The sequence below is a fragment of the Physeter macrocephalus genome, chromosome 13, assembly GCF_002837175.3.
Source record: "Physeter macrocephalus isolate SW-GA chromosome 13, ASM283717v5, whole genome shotgun sequence".
Classification (NCBI taxonomy): Eukaryota; Metazoa; Chordata; class Mammalia; order Artiodactyla; family Physeteridae; genus Physeter; species Physeter macrocephalus.
In genome coordinates this window covers 1,878,322-1,892,124 of record NC_041226.1, presented here as the reverse complement: position 1 = coordinate 1,892,124, position 13,803 = coordinate 1,878,322, and the positions used below count along the sequence as shown (strand labels likewise).

Below are 13,803 nucleotides of genomic sequence, written 5' to 3'. Positions count from 1 at the left end.
GGGAGGCCCGCGTACCGCAAAAAAAAAAAAAAAAAAAAAAAAAAAAGGGCGAAGGCGGCGAACACGGTCAGGAAGCGGTGGCGTGCTTGTCCAGTCAACCATCCGGCCGCCTGGGGGCCAAGCAAACGGCCGTAATTGATCCAACTTTGTTGAAAAAGTTCTCCCCCGCGTGGGGGGTTCTGCCTTACGGAGGAGACTGCAGCCAATATCGAATTCACCTTTTAAGAGAATTCTTGAAGGAAATGTTACCTCTTCTAATAACTTCCGGTTTTCCCAATATAAATATATCAAAGTATCCAAAATTATCGACAATTACTTGAATCTTTACCTTCCCTACAACATATATGAAAATATATCCTTGACACGAACTCAAGGATGTCTCTCACCAAGGGAAAAACCTGGAGTATGAGGAAGCCAGGAATTAACGTAATATCACATGACGTGTCATAACAATACAAACGCTTGGAGATGACAGTTGCATCTGCTAGTTACCGAGGGCTGTCATGCCCACACGTGATGGATCGCAGCTGGAGAGGGACCAGGACACAGAATATGAAACAGCTTCGATAACGTTACACAGCCTCAGAGCAGCTCGGCTGATAACGGGAAGCATGTGTAAGATTTCCGAATTCAATTCAACCTCCCGACGAAGTACTACATTTGTACGAAAATGAGCAAGGCACTGGGGCAGAGAGGTGTCCTATCCCCGAGCTGCAGACGCACAGACCTAAAGGGAAAGCACGGGTGAAACGGACAATCTGGACACAATGTGATTTGTGTCCTAAAAAGTGTGCAAACTCCGAGTGTGATGAAGAAGCTGGGTCCGGCTTTTCCTGGAAATACGGAGAAGGCAGGGTAGGAGAAAGGGCATCTGAGCTGCGGTTCCGTGAGTGAAAGTTCACCAGGAAGTTAAGGCAGAAGGAGGACGAGAATCTTCCAGGAAGACGCGACACCGGCACAAAAGCAACACCGTGGCCCTGGCACCCCCTCCAGCGCAGCCGCCAGCGGGCGTCCTAAAATGAGTCCTTTGTTCTCTGAGCTTGTGTGAAACTGGAATTCTTTCATATTTTATCAATTCTAAAATGTGTATATTAGCATCTTTACATTTAGGATGTACCTTACGACCATGCAGTGTCATAATTTAATGGGCAGGGATTTTCTTAATCACACCCCAATGCCCTTATGTCACAGCGTCAATGGCCCTTAATGTCAGTAAAAGACAGTATTAAATTAGAACACCTGTCCCTTGAGGTAAAACTCTTTCCTCCAATCCAGTCCTTATCCAACAGGGACTAAAATGTATTTACATACATTTATACATTTATTTTACTTATATAAATAGATAAATATGTATCAATATCTAGATATAGATATGTCTTATCTTATAATTTATGGATTTCTACTTCTCCAGAACCATTTCAATAATATTTTCTGATAATAAACTGATTCATGTTTATTACAGAATTTGTTTTAAAAACACAGAAAATAAAAATTACCATAATCCCACCACCCAATATACTATTCTTAATATTTTGGTCAATTTTCTTCCAGTCTTTTTGGCATATATATGATTTGGATGGAGAGGGAGTCATAGAGAAGAAAGTCATAGAGCAATGGAGAGGAAGGCCAGTGCGTGAGCTCAGGAATTAGAACTACAGGCCCAGCGCCCGGAGTCAGGGCAGCGGAACCAGGAGAAAGCCGTCTGGGGAATCTGCTTCACACTCACAGAAATTGTTCCGAGACGCGGGCATCGAGGTGAACAATGGAGAAGGGGTTCACAGGGCCTCAGGTCAAAGCAGGCAAAATAACTATGTACCTCGGTCAAGTGCGTGGTGGCGAAGGCGGCTGGAAACGCAGACCGTCTTTGTTTGAGGGGTCACCTCTGGCGGAGAGGAGCAGGGAGGTCCCTGCTCCAGCACTGAAGGACCCTCTGTGTCTGCCGACGCTGGTTTCCCCTCGCTCGTCTGGGCCTAAGTCTCCGGCGTGTGAACAGGCCTTTCCAAAGGCAGGGTTCGCCACGTCGGATTCTTAGTCCACCAAGCTCTTGCCGCTGGCCGAGTGGCAGCTGTTCCGATTTCCACTCCGGCCGGGCCCCCCGTGTCCTGTGGGTGCTGAGGAGAAACGTGTTTTGTGTGCTGACCACCTGACCTACAATGACAAAGAGGCGGCAGCGACCTCAATGTCCCACGGCTGTGCATTTTCACATTTGTGAGGTCACGCAACACAGCAAACCATGCACTTAAAAGGCAGACCTTTTTAAACTAGTTTTGAAACATCCCACAGTTTTTGACATTGTAAGAGAAAGCGTCAGTTCAGATACTGGCTGGTGTAAAGGTATTTGTTTTTTGAATCCCAAGGAATGTTCTTTTCACTTACTTTTCAGTTCACGAGTTAGCGCATACTAAAAGGAGCTGGGTCCTATTTTTAGTTTTTGTGATCCTGCAATCCCACTCCTGGGCATACATCTATCTGGAGAAAACCATAATTCAAGAAGATACATGCACTCCAATGTTCATTGCAGCTCTATGCACAACAGCCAAGACGTGGAAGCAACTAAGCGTCCATCGACAGATGAACAGATAAAGACGACGTGGCACGTATATACAATGGAACATTGCTCAGCCATAAAAGAGAAGGAGATGATGCCATCTGCAGCAACATAGATGGACCTAGAGATGATCATACTCAGTGAAGTCAGACAGAGAAAGACAAATATCATATGCTATCACTCATATGTGAAATCTAATTTAAAAATTATACAAATGAACTTATTTATAACGCAGAAGCAGACTCGCAGATTTCAAAAACAAACTTACAGTTACCAAAGGGGAAACGTGGTGGGGAGGGATAAATTAGGAGTTTGGGGTTAACACACACACACGACTACATATAAGATAGATAACCGACAACGACCCGCTGCAGAGCACAGGGAATTCTACTCAGTACTCTGTAATAACCTATATGGGAAAAGAATCTGAAAGAGAATAGATAGATAGATAGATAGATAGATAGATAGATAGATAGATAAAACTGATTCACTTTGCTGTACACCTGAAACTAACACAACATTGTACATCAACTACACTTCAATAAAATAAAAAAATAATAAAAGTAAAAGGAGCTGGGTGAGCTTAGTGTGAATTCCGGTAGGATTCTGCAGGCTGAAAAATAACTTAATCAACTGGAGTTCAGGAGATGGATCTGAACATCCGGTCTAGCTGACCTGCGTGTGACGAGGGGCAACTTGAAGCGGGTCTTGCCTTGCCTGGCACGTCAGTAACACCCCCAACTACACAGCCACAGACGAGCAGAGACGCACACAGGAAGCGAGGCCCAGCGGACCCCGCCCCGGTGAGGACAGAAGGTGCTCAGGGTGGGCAGGGAGACCCGGGGCTGGGATGGTGAGGGCCACAGAAACCCCGTCTGCTCCTGGCCTCAACTATGGCTCCTCGTTAGCTTTGGAAACAGTTTCCAGAGATGGACGGCACAGCCTGTTACGGGCAGCTGGGCTCAGGGGACGATTAGTTAGCACAAAGAACATCTTCGCTGGGCTCCAAGCACCGTGAGGACACCTGGACGACTTTCCTTTATAAGAGAAAGTGATAGGAGTAAGAAAAAAGGTGAATTCACATACATCCCTTCAAACGATACTATTGTCTGTCCTGTGGCCCTGGCTGTGTGCAGGGAGGCGGGGATGCAGGAATAAGGAAGGAATATCCTTGGCCCTTGACAGGCGGCTCAGTGTAGCGGAGCCATCGGCCCGCGATTATTTCGATTTCTGGGCGTTTGTCTTCAATTTTTTTAGGAATGTACAAATCCATGGCATAAAACATTAATGAGGTAACTTGAAGAGCAGATTATTTTTAACTTGACTGTTTTTCAGGAGTATCTCCGTGATTCTAGCTGATTAAATGACTCTCAGGACGAGGGATTCTAATAAATTAATAACATCCTGTCATTTCCTCCTAGTCATTCTGGCATTAACAGCAGATTATCTCAGGTTTTCAGCTGACTTAATGAGCTTTTGTGAGAAAATAACACTCAGAATGAAGAGAGAACAACGATCATAAATGCTTTCCCCACAAAAACCAAAAACTATGACGCATCACCAATTTCTGTGCAAATTGCACTTGCACAGAAGTGCTTGGTTCATTATTTCCAAGTGAAGAAAAAAACCCCATACTCTCGACTTTTTTAAAGGTAGACGTTTTCTCCAGAATTTGTCTGTTTATATTGTCACCAACTGAAAGCTTTCCCATTGCCCACTGCTCACGTCAGCCGGGAGTTACCGACAGCAAAGGGCATTTCTCGTCCTTGTCCCCAGATTGCAGGACGCATAGGCCTTTCGGCATTCGGCACAGAGAAGGGGAGACTTCACTCACTCAATCAAGCACTTTTGGGCACCTCTGGAGGGGGTTCTGCATGCCTCCAACTCAGCCATAATTGTGACGACTCATCATCACCCCAGGTCCTATAACACAGCATCGCAAGTTACTCTCCAAAGAGCAAAAGCCAAAACTGAAACATAGATTAGAACACAGCATCTTTCAAAGAGTTAAAATGCTGTTAAAAATTTTAAATATCATTAGCAGAAAAACGTCAATCCTAGTGATTCTAACATTGTATTAACATCTACCACAAACTACTATGATCAGAGAGACATGATATGCCCTTTTTTTATCCTGAACATCTGTCCAGTACAAAAGGCTTGGAATTCTTAATCAAGCCCTTCCAGAAATGGACAACACTGAACATAACCTAGAGGTTATTCCACCCCTGCCCTGCACTTTAAACAAAGATTAAAAGAAAGATGCTGTAAAAATGTTTTTGACATTTCCCATCTTTAAATATAAACACATTGATGTATTTTAATACTATAAAACAGATAAAAGAGAGAGTAATATTTTAAAGGGTGGAATACTTTATGCTAAAGTAAACAAAACAGAAGAGCTGTCCTGGAAGTCAGAAGTTATTACCCATGAGAAGCAGCACGTTCTTGTCATTACAGAAATGGGCAGGTTCAAGTGAGCTAGACACATGATGGCCAAGGCTGGGTCCTGGGGCGGCCACACCCATCTTCCCATAGGATTCGGCCCTACGGCGGGGAGAGCTGACCGCCCCAAGCCCCGGAAGGACGTCCCCCACACATCTCAGATGAGAAGGAGAAAGAACACCCTTCTTCCAGCCCTGCTTCCTGCGCTACCACCAAGCACGTGTGCACACACGCACGCACGCGCACACACGCACGCGCACACACGCACGCGCACACAGGCACGCACGCATCTTCTCTGACTCGTCAGCACGTGTACGGACAAGTGACAGGTGCTCCCCCACCTGGTGCCTCCATGCTCAGCTGGACAGCGGGGATGGGTAACACTGCCTGCCCCATGGCTCCTGTGGCTGGAGACGGAGCTCACAGTCGGAGCACCGTCTGGCACGGGATGGAGAACAAAGGCTCTTCCACCCGGCGAGCCATCATCACCCAGCATCCACGCAGCACACGAGGTATGTCACTGCTGGTGGCTGCAAAGCTCATGAAACAGCTCATCCCTCGCTCAGAAACGAAGGCCACATCCAGAGAGAAAAGGGTGTCGCGGGGGCAGGAATCAGGCTTCACAGAGGCGGTCTCTCAGCGTCTCAGGCTTCACCCAAGGTGAGAGCGCTACCCATTCAGGTAAAACGTCTGTGTCACCATCCTGACCAAATGCAATTCTCTCCTACAGAGCCGGTACACGACACCTCCCCACCTGCCCGCCACCGGACACAGCATCCTGGGGCAGAAATGTACATGTGGAACTCTTTACCTGGTCTTCCGAGATGTAAATCCGTCACATTATACTCATTTCTCCATTTCTATAAAGACCAAGATCTGTGTTGACAACACCTGTCTAAGACTTAACGTTTATTTTACGAGCTGTGTGCTTAGCAAATAACCTGCCTGAGAAGTCTCCAAATGATTACACAGGACAGAGGGCACACACACATACACTCACGTGTACACACACTTGCAGATGGTACACACACCATCAGCGCGTAGAGGTCTGCAGTTGACAAAAAGCATCCTCTCTCATTCTTCAGACAGTCCACAAACTCCTCCCAACGATAGCTCAAGGTCAGAAAGTCCCATCACGAACTCTCACTACTACGCCGTTCGTGCTACATGCCGTCCTGAGTTCTGAGCGTACGAAGTTGAACTCCGCAGATGACTGACTGGCTGCCTGGGTTTGGGTGGCTGGGCCTCACTCCTGCCCCCCAGGAGAGCTCGCTTAGAAAGTTCCAGGTTGTAATTAGGTGCTGACGAAAATGCAGCCCTGAATCATTTATTTCAGATATGTTTGCCCACAACTATACAAAATGGACTCGTTTTGTGAAGCTGAGGACTTCTCAAGCGTGATATCGCTGAAAAAACTGTAGTCAAAACTTTACTTGATTAAACTACTTATTTTCAGAGAGTTACGAAGTGGGCTTACCCAACTGCAGCTAAAACGGATTTACCACACACATCATTTGACAAAACGTGTAACGCACACCTGAATGTATACAAAAATGCAGGGGTGTGAGCCAAGTGAGGACACTGGGGTGAGGAGGGAGGGGCGCTGGGTAGACGCCCGCCCCCCATGTGAGCCAGGAGCACACTGGAATGGGAACGGTTGCCTCTGGGTGACATGGGGCTTTGCACAGCAGCACTGGGGCTGCCAGGCAAGGGTCCCCCACTCATGATGGGGGGCAGGAGATGGCCAGGGAGGCTGCAGGGGGGTCTCTGTCAGCCTGGCTGGTGCGCCACACCCAGTGCTTCACCCGACCCTGGACTGGGGTCAGGGGGAGACCCTGCCCCTGAGAGACGGTGGCTACAAACCCTGCAGGGACATGTTGGGAGGCCTGAACTATGCCCCCAGCAGCCTCTTCCACCGACGGAAGCCCTGAAGTCCCTTGAGCTACCAAGTGCTGGGATGCTGGGGGGCCTGGGACGTGACCTTCACAACGTCTGTCCAGTGCTCTGTGTCTGAGAGCGGTGGACTCTGCCAGCACCAGTGACAGGCCGCGTTCCCTTTCCCACCATTTTCTGTTTCTATATCTACAGAATGTATTTCTCTTCCAGAGAGTAGAAATCTAGATTTGAAAACTTAGATTTAAATTTAGATTTAAAAATTATGAAACACCTTCGAGGCCTTTATTTTCGAAACGTATTTTCTTAGCAAAGAAAAGTTACATGTATCTAAAAGAAACTAAAGCTACTCCCTGTTCAAGAGTCATAGCCTATAATACACAATTTAGGAGTGCACGCACGAGCTCTGAGGTGCTGGTCCCGAAAAGGACGAAATGCAGGATTTCTAATTTTTTAATTATACAAAATTTATTATCTCATACTATATATATAGTGTACATTTATATATATGTGATATGAGACAATGGAATTTTTATATCTCTAGCACAATTTGTGATAGGTCTTTGGCGTCCATAAAATAAGATTTTGTTAACTAAGGTCCATCCTAGAGTAAAGAGAGGAAATGAGTCTGTTAGGATAAGGATGGAGAAAAAGGAAGCAAGGGTTCTACCGAGTTCTAGCCTGTGCTGTGCTGGATGTTTGTGTGTGTGTGTGTGTCACAGTGTGTGCATATGAGACGGACAGACAGACACAGAGGGAGAGAGAGGACGTTCTTTGCTGTAGAGAATAAACCCTCCCGCCATGTTTCTATCACAGGATTCTGACTGATGGTTAAGACTACCCCTCGCTTGCCTAAATGTCTAGACTATGACTATATAAACTTAATAGTAAAACTTTTCCGAATGCATGCGGAAGGTCTTTGGGGGGATTCAGAAAGCATTCTGCAATCGTGCAGCATTTCAAAGATTTCACCACAAACAACCATTGTACTAGCAAAGAGCAAAGGTTCAGGCGACTAGTGATTTAGGGTCAGCAGAATGGCAGTAAGAGGGTTTCCTGCAGATTTTTAAATCTCACTCATCCTAAGAGCTGCCAGTTCTCTCAGGGACACAGTCTGATCTCTGCACTACATCCGCAATGCCATCTCATTTCACCCATAGAGAAGAACAGCCTAGGTACGTCCTGAACGTTCCACCATGTATGGCAGATGCCCTATCGCAGAACCAGGACTAAACCTCAAGTCTGCTGGTGCGTGGAGGTGCCTTTTAGCCAGAAAATTGTTATCTTCCAGGTAAAGTGCTAGTAAAAACTGGGATGAATTTAGGTTCAAATCTAGTTGGAATAGAAATAAACAAACAGAGTTAAAGACATGACGCGTGGGAACATCTAAAGGGCAAGGCAGTTTAACTTCTGGATTAAAAAGGTTTCACTTTTCAAATTTTCCAAATTTGTTTAAAAAAATAAGCCTTCTGGGAAAAATCAGAGCAAATGAGAGTCTCCAGGTTACGCATAGTATAGGGAGCCCCAAGGCAGCTTTGGTGTGGAGTCTCCCTCAGACTTCATGGAAGTTTGCAGGTAGAAAGGGGGTCCTTTATTTGAAGCACTGCTCACCCTAGATTTCCAAAAAGGAACAGTTTAGTCACCAGGAAGCTGGTGGCAATCTGGGGTGGTGAGAGCAGGAAAGGAATTGTCCTGAATCTTCTTCATTTGCTTGGCAAGGGCGCTGCTTTCACTTAGGATGGGTGTTTATTTGGAGTGGTTTGGGGGCTAAATAGATGGAGATTTGGGGGAAGGGGCACTAAGGCATTCAGCCACCCACCAACCCCATGCCAGCTCTGTTTGATAGGAGTCTCTGCCTTAATCATCTGACTGAAAAAAAGAAATCTACCCATCTGGTTAAGAACTGGGCAAAGGTGGCTTTTATGCTAAACGTCAGAGACTCTGGGAACAGAAAGCAGTAAAACCAACCGATAAGGAGACAGGGTCTCTCGTGAACTTACGGGCCTACAAATGAAAACCTCGGCGATGGACAAATAAGGAAGCCTCTCCACGGCCTGTGGCTCCATCGTGCTTGGGGCGGCCGGGTGGGGGAGGGGAGGGCTTCCTGTTTAACCCCCGACTGCCAGACCCAGCGCCCGAGAGGCCTCTGCACCAGACACGCGAGCAAAGGCTCCTCCAACCGGTCTTGGGAGTGTCCTGCTGGAGCCCAAGTGCACACGGGAGGTGGCTGATCACAATCCGTGAAAATCCTAGAAAACCAGAGACCATGATCCTTGCGGAGACCAGTTACTGCTCTAACTTGCCCAAGCTCAACTAGCCCACTTCACTGCAAACTGCTGGTGCTTTGGTCCCTTGTCTGCTATAGGCTAGGCTGACCCTTTTCAAAAGTTTTCCAGAAAAGAGATTTTTATTGAAACCCACGTGTTGTGATGCACGTGGCCCACTGCCGCCCAAGCAGGCGGGGTAGGGTCTCCAGCAAGGGCACAGCGCTGCCTGGCACAGAATTACATACAGGGACAAGAATGTGACCCTCTCTGCTCCACTGCTCCCTGAATATAACAATTATGCAGATTCTTTGTGTGCAGGCTTAGGAATGCGCTGTGTGCGTTTTCAGGGCGCCTGGAGAAGCAGCCTTCCCCGAGACAGAAACACGGTCATTAAATCATTTCAAGCGCTTTGAACGCAACGTGGTGTTACGGTGTCCTCTTTGTAGTCTGCAGCTCCTGTCTTGACGAGAGTTCTAGACCTGTGTCCTCCTAAAGATCTCTTCCTAGAGCATCTTGTTTAAGAACAAAGGGGAGGCTGAACCTCTCATTAGGAACAAAGTTATAATTCCGTTTCCCTGTATTTCCTCCAGTGCATTTGGCACCAGCGACGTATCAGGAGCAGACTGTCACCCCGGCATTCGATAAAACCATCATTTGCGCAAAACAAAACAAAACAAAACAAAAACGTGGCCCGAGGAAAGCGTGAGTCATCCGTGTGGTCCCCCCAGCTGCGCTTTGCGCTGGGGGTAATAAATCACGTGTAAATAATAATCACCAAAATTAAATGTGTGCATGTGGGAGAATCCTTTGTCATTGTTCCTCACTAATAACAGTAATTTGGGTAAGTGAACTGTATGGATATCAAAAGTTCCTCGTTTGCAGCTTTCAATTAGCAGGTCCAGGACTCCTTCTTCACAGGACACCAGGCTTCCCTCGATAGCTCCTCCCTGATCACATGGAAAGTTTTGCTTCCTTTAGTTTCCGGATGCCTTTTTTCTTCTCTTTGATTTCCTGGTCTGGTTTCCCTTTGATGGTCCACACCACACCAGGCTGGGCTGCTGCGAACAACCCCTGGGCGAGGTCAAGCAGGCTGGAGTCCGTGGTCGGGCAGGTCGGCTGCAGCTGCCCGGAAGGGGGATGATGCTGAGCCTTCCCGGCTCCCGTGCAGGGGCCCAGCCGGCCGAGAAGGCCCGCCACTCCCCTCTCCCGGCCCTCACAGAGGGGCCCGCAGCCTTGGCGAGCGCAGGTCAGGGAACAGGGCAGCAGGAGGAGGACGCAACCAAGGAAGCACCGAGCCGGATGACGCCAGGGAAAAGTGGACGAGATGGAGAATCCAGCAGGTTTGACCCCATCCGGAAACACCATCCATGGACAAGGTTGGCCATGGGCGTCCGTATCACGAGTGGACGGGCCAGAATCACGTGAGAGAAAGGACCGTGGGTGGGTCAGCGGCTCAGGAGAGGGGGAAGCCCCTCCCTGGGGGCTGGGATTCTTCGAGAGCCCTCCTGGGGAGCCGGGCTGCAGCAGGGCCCCCTGCGTGCAGCGACCAGCTCATTCCTGGACCACCCCTCTTCTCCTTAAATAGCTGGTGGAGGCTGAGGCCAGGATTAGATTGCTGGCATATTTTGTGCTATTTGCTTCAAGTTCATGAGGTCCTGATGTCACCACAGCAGCTGCAGGCTTGGCCTTAAGGAACAAAGGGGCTGGAGGCCAGGCTGCCAGGCAGCGGTGGAAGGCGGGCCCCCAACAGGCCAGGCCTTTAGGCACCCAGGCTCTGGGGCCCCAAAGGCCAAAGCCGTGGGGTCCAGGCCCGCTGGGTCTTTAAAGGCACATGCGTGCTGTCCCGGCAGTGGTGACCCCCGGGAGTGGAGTGAAGCTGGGTGGTCCGGGCAGCCCCGGCCCTGCCAGCCCTCGGTTCCCCGCACGTTCCCCTCCCTGAGGTTCGCAGAGCCCGAGCTCTGAGGGCGGACGGCCCAGCACCGCCCGGTCAGACGTACGCTCTCCAGCACGTGACATGAGCTCCGATGTGGAACATTCCTGTGAGTCCCCGGAGGCCCTGGGGGTGGACTATCCCTGCTCCATCCTCAGTGCTGTGACCATTGCCACCGTCACTGCTGGCGGCAGGGATCCTTCCAAGAGCAGGGGGTCCAGGGGGGAAGCGTCTAGAACTCACCCAAGGAGACGGACCTGGGGGCCCAGAGTGACCCCTCAGCATGGGATGGGCCACAGGGCTGGGACAGGCCATGGACACACAGAATCCCCCCGGGCTCTCGGGAGAGGCCCAGCCGGGCTGCAGGTGGGTGGCCCAGGGAGGGGCCTCCCTGCTGCACCCCGGGAGCCCCTAGTCCCGGGGTCCCGCCTTTCTGCCCCTCCCTGGGCCACTCCAGGACGAGGCGGGCCTCGCACCTCCCACCTGCTGGCCCTGGCTGAGGGGCCCGGGCACGCCCAGGCTTTTAGACGGGTTTTTTAAACTAGGAACAACAGGAAAAGGCAGGAGTACTTTAAATAGACAATTCGAGGAATAGGCAACGTAACCGAGGGAGCGCAGGCCGAGTCCTGCTCAGGCTGCACGCCCGATGCCCTGCACGCCAGCCTCGAATTGTGCTGGCAGCAGAGGGGGCCCTGAACGGCTGTCCGAGTTGTGCATTTCCAAAGAGCGACAGGTCCTGCTGTGCAGAACCCTGCGCTGTCCCGGGACGTCAAGCGCTCGCCGGGGTCCAGGCCGACCTCAGCAGCAGGCTCCGCAGGCCCACTGACCCCTGCGAGCTCAGGATTGTGCTCCAGGCCTGCTCTGAGCGCCAGCCGGGGCTGCTGGCCTGAGACCGAGCTCCGGTTATTCTGGGGGAAAATGAGAGGAATGTTAACCCCTGATGTTCCCCTCACTCCCGGGAGGATGTGAGGACCCTGCGCCCTCCATTCTAAGGTGTGTTTTCCTTTGTGCATTCTCCCCCCTTTCAAAGGCGTTCATTTCAGGAACGATGGCTTAATTTTCAGAGCAGAGAATATAAAAGCCAAGACAACGTGGCCCTTCCAAGGCCGCACCCCTTTTGAGTCCCATCGCCCAGGGGGCCATCTCACTCCGACTTACGTGACAAAGGCTTGTGTTACCTCTGCTGAGCGGGAGCAGCTCGCTGGTCTTCCTGGCGCGGTGCCTCCTGGCCATGGCGCCACGAGTGGTTCTTAGCGACAATTAGCAATTTTGCGGGACTGAGGAATCAGTTACAGAGCTTGGGAAACAGCCTGACGCACTCTGTGTTTGCTCGAGCCTACTTTGGACTCGCCTGAGGGACTTCACTGACCTCGCCTTAAAAGCTCTCCTTCTCCTGAAAAGTGAAGTTTGGATCAAACCAATGATCAAATTTTGCTCAGAACCCGTACACTTAAGCACACTTCCTGTCTCAAAATTCCTACCACGTGAAGAACAGTTCCTTCATCGACCTTCCCCTTAAGACTTCTTGGCAAAGGAGACAGCAACCTGGATGAACCAACCCTCCGGTAACAGGGTGGAAATTATCCTTGGAGGAAACAAGCTCCTGCAGCTTAAAAATAGCCCATTCTAGAGACTGGGTCACGTGGACATGTGTGTATTTCTGGACTGTCTCTGTTCCAAGGCTTCTGTGGGTTCCTGAAATGGAGCCAAGGTCCTAATCTGTCTAAATTACCTTCTGCTGGTGTGAGGGTCATCGGGTCAAACAGAGATGCTGGAAAACAACAATAATAGCTGTTTTCGCCAGAAGACTAGGAGAACTTTCATGGATCCCACCAGAGAGGCCACAGGGCCTTTCTGAGAAGGGAGCAGGCGGGGGAAGACAAGTAAGATGGGAAGACAGCCTCGGTCCGTCCCAGGCCGCTCTCTACTGCCCACAGGTCCTTCGTTTAATCCTTCTGTTCTCCCTAAAAATATCTGAAGCGCTTATCTTGCTGGGGGTAGTTGGTAACGAAGATAATAGCTCACTGATGGAGGAGTGACCTGACCACCGAGGCCGTGCCAGCTCCCGGACCCGGGGCCCTGCAGCCCGAGTCCACCGAGGCCGCCGACGAAAGACAAAGCATCGTGGTGGCCGACACAGGCGCCTAAGAGCAAACTCCCACCGCTGATTAGGAGAGGGGCCCAGCTTCCACGTGCTGCGAGGACAGACCCGTCTGAGCTGCGAACGGGAGGTGACGTAGGCCCCGCCAGGTCCCGGCCGAGCGGAGCGCTCCTGGCGAGGAAGAAGCAGGAACCAGCAAGCGAGGGCACGGCCGCAAGGGCGCGCAGCCAGCAGGCCACACCGAGGCTTTCTATCTAAGCGCGGCGGGAAGCATCGTGAGTTTCAGAGGTCGCCGCGGCTCCCGTGCAGACGCAGGGCTGCAAGAGGATTCTGCTCGTTGCTCGGCGACTGTCTCTCGGCTTCTCGCCCGCCCCCCAGATGCTGCCTTGGGAGGCTGGTTTGAGAGGCTGTGAGGGCCGGCCCCCGCTGCAGCTGCCTCCACACGGGCCCTGCCTCCGCTGGGAAACCAGGAGGCTACACGCAGGGCGGCTGGACCCGCTGGGTTTTATTCTCGGCCGAGTGTCCGCAGAGCCCACGATCAACCCAGCGGCCGGAGTCCATCCTCATTTTCTGTGCGTCCCTAGAACCAGCGCTGTGAGCCCTTCGGAGAGGCCTGCAC

The 13,803-nt window shown here is 50.6% G+C and overlaps 1 long non-coding RNA gene across 1 annotated transcript in view; it reads right to left on the bottom strand.

The window, feature by feature from the left end:
• The window catches only part of LOC114487517 (uncharacterized), a 56,686-nt gene extending 44,037 nt beyond the window's left edge, over window positions 1-12,649 (bottom strand). The window contains exons 1-2 of the long non-coding RNA XR_003682679.1: window positions 12,565-12,649; window positions 12,242-12,476 (exon numbers count right to left, since the gene is read on the bottom strand). This is a non-coding gene — a long non-coding RNA (uncharacterized lncRNA). The remainder of the gene's footprint in view (window positions 1-12,241; window positions 12,477-12,564) is intronic.
• Between the last annotated feature and the right edge of the window lie 1,154 nt (window positions 12,650-13,803).